The 7201-nt window shown below is 44.4% G+C and overlaps 3 non-coding genes across 3 annotated transcripts; all 3 read left to right on the top strand.

The window, feature by feature from the left end:
• Nucleotides 1-5742: 5742 nt before the first annotated feature.
• LOC140308217 (U5 spliceosomal RNA) lies at nucleotides 5743-5856 on the top strand. Its single transcript, XR_011916184.1, has one exon. It is a non-coding gene; the product is annotated as a U5 spliceosomal RNA (small nuclear RNA).
• A 285-nt stretch (nucleotides 5857-6141) lies between these two features.
• On the top strand, nucleotides 6142-6332 carry LOC140308105 (U2 spliceosomal RNA). Its single transcript, XR_011916081.1, has one exon. It is a non-coding gene; the product is annotated as a U2 spliceosomal RNA (small nuclear RNA).
• A 411-nt stretch (nucleotides 6333-6743) lies between these two features.
• LOC140308324 (U5 spliceosomal RNA) lies at nucleotides 6744-6857 on the top strand. Its single transcript, XR_011916281.1, has one exon. It is a non-coding gene; the product is annotated as a U5 spliceosomal RNA (small nuclear RNA).
• The last annotated feature ends 344 nt before the right edge of the window (nucleotides 6858-7201 follow it).

Below are 7201 nucleotides of genomic sequence, written 5' to 3'. Positions count from 1 at the left end.
TACAGTTGGGTTTTTTAACCTTTTCTTACCCGCTTTTTACCAGCTCTGGTCGGACATTCACACCTTCTTACAGCGGAACACGTCCGCTCCCTCTTTTGATGGTGTATTTTCGGGCATTCAAACCTTTTCTTACCCGCTTTTTACAAACTATGCTCGGACATTCAGACCTTCTTGCAGCTGAATCACCTCCGCTCCCTGTTTTGATTATGTATGGTCTGGCAATACTACCTTTTCTTACCCGGTTGTGAGTAATTATGGCTGGACATTCACACCTACTTGCAGTCGAACAGCTCTGCTCCCGCTTTTGATTTTGTTTGGTTGGATATTCAAACCTTTTCTTAACTGCTTTTTACAAACTTTGGTCGGACGTTCACACCTTCTTGCAGCCGAACACCTCCGCTTCCGCTTTTGATAGTATATATTCGGGCATTCGAACCTTTTGTTACCCGCTTTTTACAAACCATGGGTGGACATTCACACCGTCTTGCAGCTGAAAACATCCTCTCCCGCTTATGATCATGTGCGGTTTGATATTCGAAAATTTTCTTTCATGTTTTAAAGAAATTATTGATGGACATTCAGACCTTCTTGCAGCTGAACCCCTCTGCTCGCGCTTTTGATGGTGTATAGTAGGGCTTTCGAGCCTTTTCTTCCCGGTTTTTACAAATTATGGTTGGACATTCAGACCTTCTTGCAACCTAACACCTCCGCTCCCTCTTTTGATCATACATTGTCTGGCATTCGCACCTTGTCTTACGCGCTTTTTACAAACTTTAGTCGGACATTCAGACCTTCTTGCAGCTGAACCACCTCCGCTCCCTGTTTTGATCATGTATGGTCTGGCAATACTACCTTTTCTTACCCGTTTGTGAGTAATTTTGGCTGGACATTCACACCTACTCAAAGCCGAACAACTCCGCTATCGCATTTGATGGTGTATAGTCGGGCATTCTCACCCTTTCTCATCAGCTTTTTGCAAATTATGATCTGACATTCACACCTACTTGCAGTCGAACAGCTCTGCTCCCGCTTTTGATTATGTTTGGTTGGATATTCGAACCTTTTCTTAACTGCTTTTTACAAACTTTGTTCGGAGGTACACGTCTTCTTGAAGCCGAACACCTCCGCTTCCGCTTTTGATGGTGTATAGTCGGGCTTTCGAGCCTTTTCTTACCTGGTTTTTAGAAATTATGGTTGGACATTCAGACCTTGCAGCCGAACACCTCCGCTCCCTCTTTTGATCATACATTGTCGGTTATTCGCACCTTGTCTTACCCGCTTTTTGCAAACTATAGTCAGACATTCACACGTTGCAGCTGAACCACCTCTGCTCCCTGTTTTGATTATGTATGGTCTGGCAATACTACCTTTTCTTACCCGGTTGTGAGTAATTATGGCTGGACATTCACACCTACTTGCAGTCGAACAGCTCTGCTCCCGCTTTTGATTTTGTTTGGTTGGATATTCAAACCTTTTCTTAACTGCTTTTTACAAACTTTGGTCGGACGTTCACACCTTCTTGCAGCCGAACACCTCCGCTTCCGCTTTTGATAGTATATATTCGGGCATTCGAACCTTTTGTTACCCGCTTTTTACAAACCATGGGTGGACATTCACACCGTCTTGCAGCTGAAAACATCCTCTCCCGCTTATGATCATGTGCGGTTTGATATTCGAAAATTTTCTTTCATGTTTTAAAGAAATTATTGATGGACATTCAGACCTTCTTGCAGCTGAACCCCTCTGCTCGCGCTTTTGATGGTGTATAGTAGGGCTTTCGAGCCTTTTCTTCCCGGTTTTTACAAATTATGGTTGGACATTCAGACCTTCTTGCAACCTAACACCTCCGCTCCCTCTTTTGATCATACATTGTCTGGCATTCGCACCTTGTCTTACGCGCTTTTTACAAACTTTAGTCGGACATTCAGACCTTCTTGCAGCTGAACCACCTCCGCTCCCTGTTTTGATCATGTATGGTCTGGCAATACTACCTTTTCTTACCCGTTTGTGAGTAATTTTGGCTGGACATTCACACCTACTCAAAGCCAAACAACTCCGCTATCGCATTTGATGGTGTATAGTCGGGCATTCTCACCCTTTCTCATCAGCTTTTTGCAAATTATGATCTGACATTCACACCTACTTGCAGTCGAACAGCTCTGCTCCCGCTTTTGATTATGTTTGGTTGGATATTCGAACCTTTTCTTAACTGCTTTTTACAAACTTTGTTCGGAGGTACACGTCTTCTTGAAGCCGAACACCTCCGCTTCCGCTTTTGATGGTGTATAGTCAGGCTTTCGAGCCTTTTCTTACCTGGTTTTTAGAAATTATGGTTGGACATTCAGACCTTGCAGCCGAACACCTCCGCTCCCTCTTTTGATCATACATTGTCGGTTATTCGCACCTTGTCTTACCCGCTTTTTGCAAACTATAGTCAGACATTCACACGTTGCAGCTGAACCACCTCTGCTCCCTGTTTTGATTATGTATGGTCTGGCAATACTACCTTTTCTTACCCGGTTGTGAGTAATTATGGCTGGACATTCACACCTACTTGCAGTCGAACAGCTCTGCTCCCGCTTTTGATTTTGTTTGGTTGGATATTCGAACCTTTTCTTAACTGCTTTTTACAAACTTTGGTCGGACGTTCACACCTTCTTGCAGCCGAACACCTCCGCTTCCGCTTTTGATAGTATATATTCGGGCATTCGAACCTTTTGTTACCCGCTTTTTACAAACCATGGGTGGACTTTCACACCTTCTTGTACCCGAACAACCCTGCTCCCGCTATTGGTGGTGTACAGTCGGGTATTTTAACCTTTTCTTACCCGCTTTTTACAAACTATGGTCGGACATTCACACCTTCTTACAGCGGAACACGTCTGCTCCACCTTTTAGTGTTCTATCACACCTTTTTTTCACCGCATTTTATGGATTATGGTTGGAAATTCTCAACCACTCTCATCCGAAGACCTCTCCTCCCGCTTTTGTGAATATATTTGAACTTTAGTCGGACATTCACACCTTCTTGCAGCTGAACCACCTCCGCTCCCTGTTTTGATCATGTATGATCTGGCAATACTACATTTTCTTACCTGTTTGTGAGTAATTATGGCTGGACATTCACACCTACTTTCAGCAGAACACCACCTCTCTCGCTTTTGATGATGTATGGACCGGCATTCTTACCTTTTCTAACACATTTTTCAGCAATTATGGTCGGAGATTCACACCTACTAACAGACGAACAACTCCGCTCCCGCATTTGATGTTGTATAGTTGTTGTTTTGCAAATTATGATCTGACATTCACACTTACTTGCAGTCGAACAGTTCTGCTCCCGCTTTTGATTATGTTTGGTTGGATATTCGAAACTTTTCTTAACTGCTTTTTACAAACTTTGGTTGGACGTTCAAACCCTCTTGTAGCCGAACACATCCACAGCTGCTTTTGATGATGTATGGTTGGGTATTCGCACCTTTTTTTTACCCATTTTTCAGTAATTATGGGTGGACATTCACACCTTCTTGCAGCTGAACACCTCCTCTCCCACTTATGATCATGTGCGGTTTGATTTTCAAAATTTTTACTTTAATTTTTTCTAGCAATTATTGATGGACATTCAGACCTTCTTGCAGCTGAACAACTCCGCTCCCTCTTTTGATCATAAATTGTCGGGCATTCGAACCTTTTCTTACCCGCTTTTTACAAAACTTGGTCGGACTTTCACACCTTTTAGTAGCCGAACAACTCCGCTCCCGCTATTGATTGTGTACAGTCGGGTATTTTAACCTTTTCTTACCCGCTTTTTACCAACTATGGTCGGACATTCATAACTTCTTACAACGGAACACCTCCGCTCCTTATTTTGATGATGTATGGTTGGGCATTCAAACCTACTTGTTGCCCGCTTTTCATTAATTATGGGTGGACATTCACACCTTGTCGCAGCCAAACACCTCCGCTCCCTGTTTTGATGGTGTATAATGGTGGACATTCGCACCTTTTCTCACCCGCTTTTTACTATGGTCGGCCATTCACAGCTTCCTCTCCACCATACTTGTATGGTGGGATATTCACACCCACTTGCATCCGAAGACCTCCGCCCCCACTTTTGTTGATATTTAGTCGGTCATTCGCACCTTACCCGCTTTTGGCAAACTATGGCCTTCTTGCAGCCAAACACCTGATCTCGCTTTTGATGATGTAAGGTTGGGCATTCAGACCTTGCTTCACCTACTTTTCACCAAATATAGTCGGACATTCACACCTTCTTGCAGCCGAACACTTCCGCTCCACTTTTGAGTGTTCTATGTAGCATTCACACCTTTTTCTTCACCGCATTTTATAGATTATGGTTGGAAATTCTCACCCACTCTCATCCGAAGACCTCTCCTCCCGCTTTTGTTAATGTATAGTCGGGCATGAGAACCTTTTCTTACCCGCTTTTTACAAATTATGGTTGGACATTCACACCTACTTGCAGCCGAATACTGATACTGATCCTCCCGTAATAAAATGGTCGGATCTTATCAAACACACTTTGTTTCTTGTGACAATCAAGTCAGCGAAACAGCGTATACACGTCAAGACACTGAATCAAGTTTGCCACAAGAACTCATAAGTTTGGCAGTATTGCTCTGCCGTCAGCAATCATACACCCATTTTATTTTCGTGAGACATGTGCAGGCACCTGTTCATCTACTGTTCTATCACTATGAATTAGTTTATCTATTATCAATAAGGATACTTCTACAACTACTATCAAAGTATGTCCGGACTTCTTATGTTGTCAGTTGCTATATATGAATAAGTGGGTAGCTACTGACAAGCATTAAGCATGTCACACAGCCCAAACATATAACATTTCAGGACACACCACACAGTTAACAACCACAGTGAAGCGTGTCAAAGCCCAAACATGTAACATTCAACGGGACACTTACACAACACATTCAAATCAAACAGTCAGACAACATACAAGAACATATACCCCAGCCGGCATTGCTCCCTGCCTATTTTCCTACAGCTCACTATGTGTGCGCACACCTTTATTCACAAACTCTTCAACTTATACTCTTTTACCGAAGCTGCTACAGCTCGATTGGCCGAATACCCTTAGATCCTATTTCGGTGAATTTGACATCTGCCTTACATGTAACAGATTAGCGATTTAGTTTGAGTGAAGGAATTCATTTTATAGCAAAATCCCAAATCGTGAAGAACTCATGAAAGTAAGCTTATTCTCGGATTCATGAAACTTTAGATTTGCTCTGTCTTTTACTGCAAAGTACAACGTTGTTTTTTTTGTTTAAATCTTTCTAGACATGGTAAATATGAAGGACAAAGCAGTTTTAACATAGTTTGAGTGAAGGAATTCATTTTATAGATAAAATCCCAAGAGTCTGCTGAGAAACAAGAATGAATGCGAAGTAGACTTTAACACGGCTCTAGGAGCGAGCCGAGTGTGGGCTAACCGGGAGAATTGCTTGAAAGAAACGCGACACCGAATGAGCGGTCAGAACAAAGCCTCAATACGGTTTTCCCGTGGTGTTTTTGTTGCTGCCTTGTCTTTTGCACAGAGTAAAAGACAAGGCAGCCATCGAATAGGGCCCGATTGTTCCTACTTGGTCAGCCGAGGAGCAAGGGGGGGAGCAAGCGTCTCAACCAAGCAAAGCTCACCATGGGGAAGGTGGCTATGCCAACTAGCCTGATGCCCTGCTCCCGCAGTGATGGATAATCGTACTCTGGTTTCTCTTCATAACGTACAAGTCTTTCGCCTTTTACTAAAGACTTCCGTGGAAAGCAGCACTAATGAGTTGTTTCTATTTTTGGCAGGCTTTACCTTTGCGGGTGAAGCCCTTTCCGTCTGTGCAAAAGAAATCTTGTTACTGTGCAGAGTGACTTCTCTGAGTAGAGTCGCCTTACTTGTTGCAACTGTGCCGATGTTGCTTGGATGGTGCTTGCTGGAGCGTGCGGGAGTGCAAAGTTATACCATTTAAAAGGGCTGAAGAGTGCTCAGTGCAGCGGGTGGGCGGAGGTGCAAAGTGACACTCTGGCCACCTATGGCCATAAAAAGAACACCGCTACAAGTGCGCATTGTGCCAGGAAGGGCCCTTGGACGTGAACCAGTGGACAGATATCGCTTCTCGGCCTTTTGGCTAAGATCAAGTGTAGTACCTGTTCTTATCAGTTTAATATCTGATATGGCCTTTGTACGAGGACTACATATTAAATTGATTTTTAGCAATAGGAGTTGAAAAAGGAGCTTGCTCCGTTCACTCCAAGCATCGACCCGGTACTGCAGTGCCGCTGGGAACGGTGCGCTCTTCTCTGCTCTTGTGAAAAAGCAAACAGTGGTGCAGGATGGAAGTTTCAGGGAGCCCAAGATGAAACTTTCTTTTAGTCTGCTGAGAAAAGAGAGTGAATGCGAAGTAGACTTTAACACAGCTCTGGGGGCGAGCCGAGTGCGGGCTAACCGGGAGAATTGCTTGAAAGAAACGCGACACTGAATGAGCGGTCAGAACAAAGCCTCAATACGGTGTTCCCGTGGTGTTTGTGGCTGCCTTGTCTTTTGCACAGAGTAAAAGACAAGGCAGCCATCGAATAGGGCCCGATTTTTCCTACTTGGTCAGCCGAGGAGCAAGGAGGGGGAGCAAGCGTCTCAACCAAGCAAAGCTCACCATGGGGAAGGTGGCTATGCCAACTAGCCTGATGCCCTGCTCCCGCAGTGACAGATAATCGTACTCTGGTTTCTCTTCATAATGTACAAGTCTTTCGCCTTTTACTAAAGACTTCCGTGGAGAGCAGCACTAATGAGTTGTTGCTATTTTTGGCAGGCTTTACCTTTGCGGGTGAAGCCCTTTCTGTCTGTGCAAAAGAAATCTTGTTACTGTGCAGAGTGACTTCTCTGAGTAGAGTTGCCTTACTTGTTGCGACTGTGCCGATGTTTGAAGCTGGAGTGCAAAGTTGTTGCTTGAATGGTGCTCGCTGGAGCGTGCGGGAGTGCAAAGTTATACCATTTAAAAGGGCTGAAGAGTGCTCAGTGCAGCGGGTGGGCGGAGATGCAAAGTGACACTCTGGCCACCTCGAAAACCGAGGTTACATCCAGTACCAGGGGCAGCCCAAGCTCTGCCGCAAGTGTGGTGAGCATGGGCACCTGGTTGAGGCTTGTACCAAGGTGATATGTTGGAAGTGCAGA

The sequence above is a fragment of the Leuresthes tenuis genome, unplaced genomic scaffold, assembly GCF_036924035.1.
Source record: "Leuresthes tenuis unplaced genomic scaffold, fLeuTen1.0.hap1 SCAF_5, whole genome shotgun sequence".
In the NCBI taxonomy this organism is placed as follows: Eukaryota; Metazoa; Chordata; class Actinopteri; order Atheriniformes; family Atherinopsidae; genus Leuresthes; species Leuresthes tenuis.
This window is presented reverse-complemented; position numbering and strand designations above follow the sequence as displayed.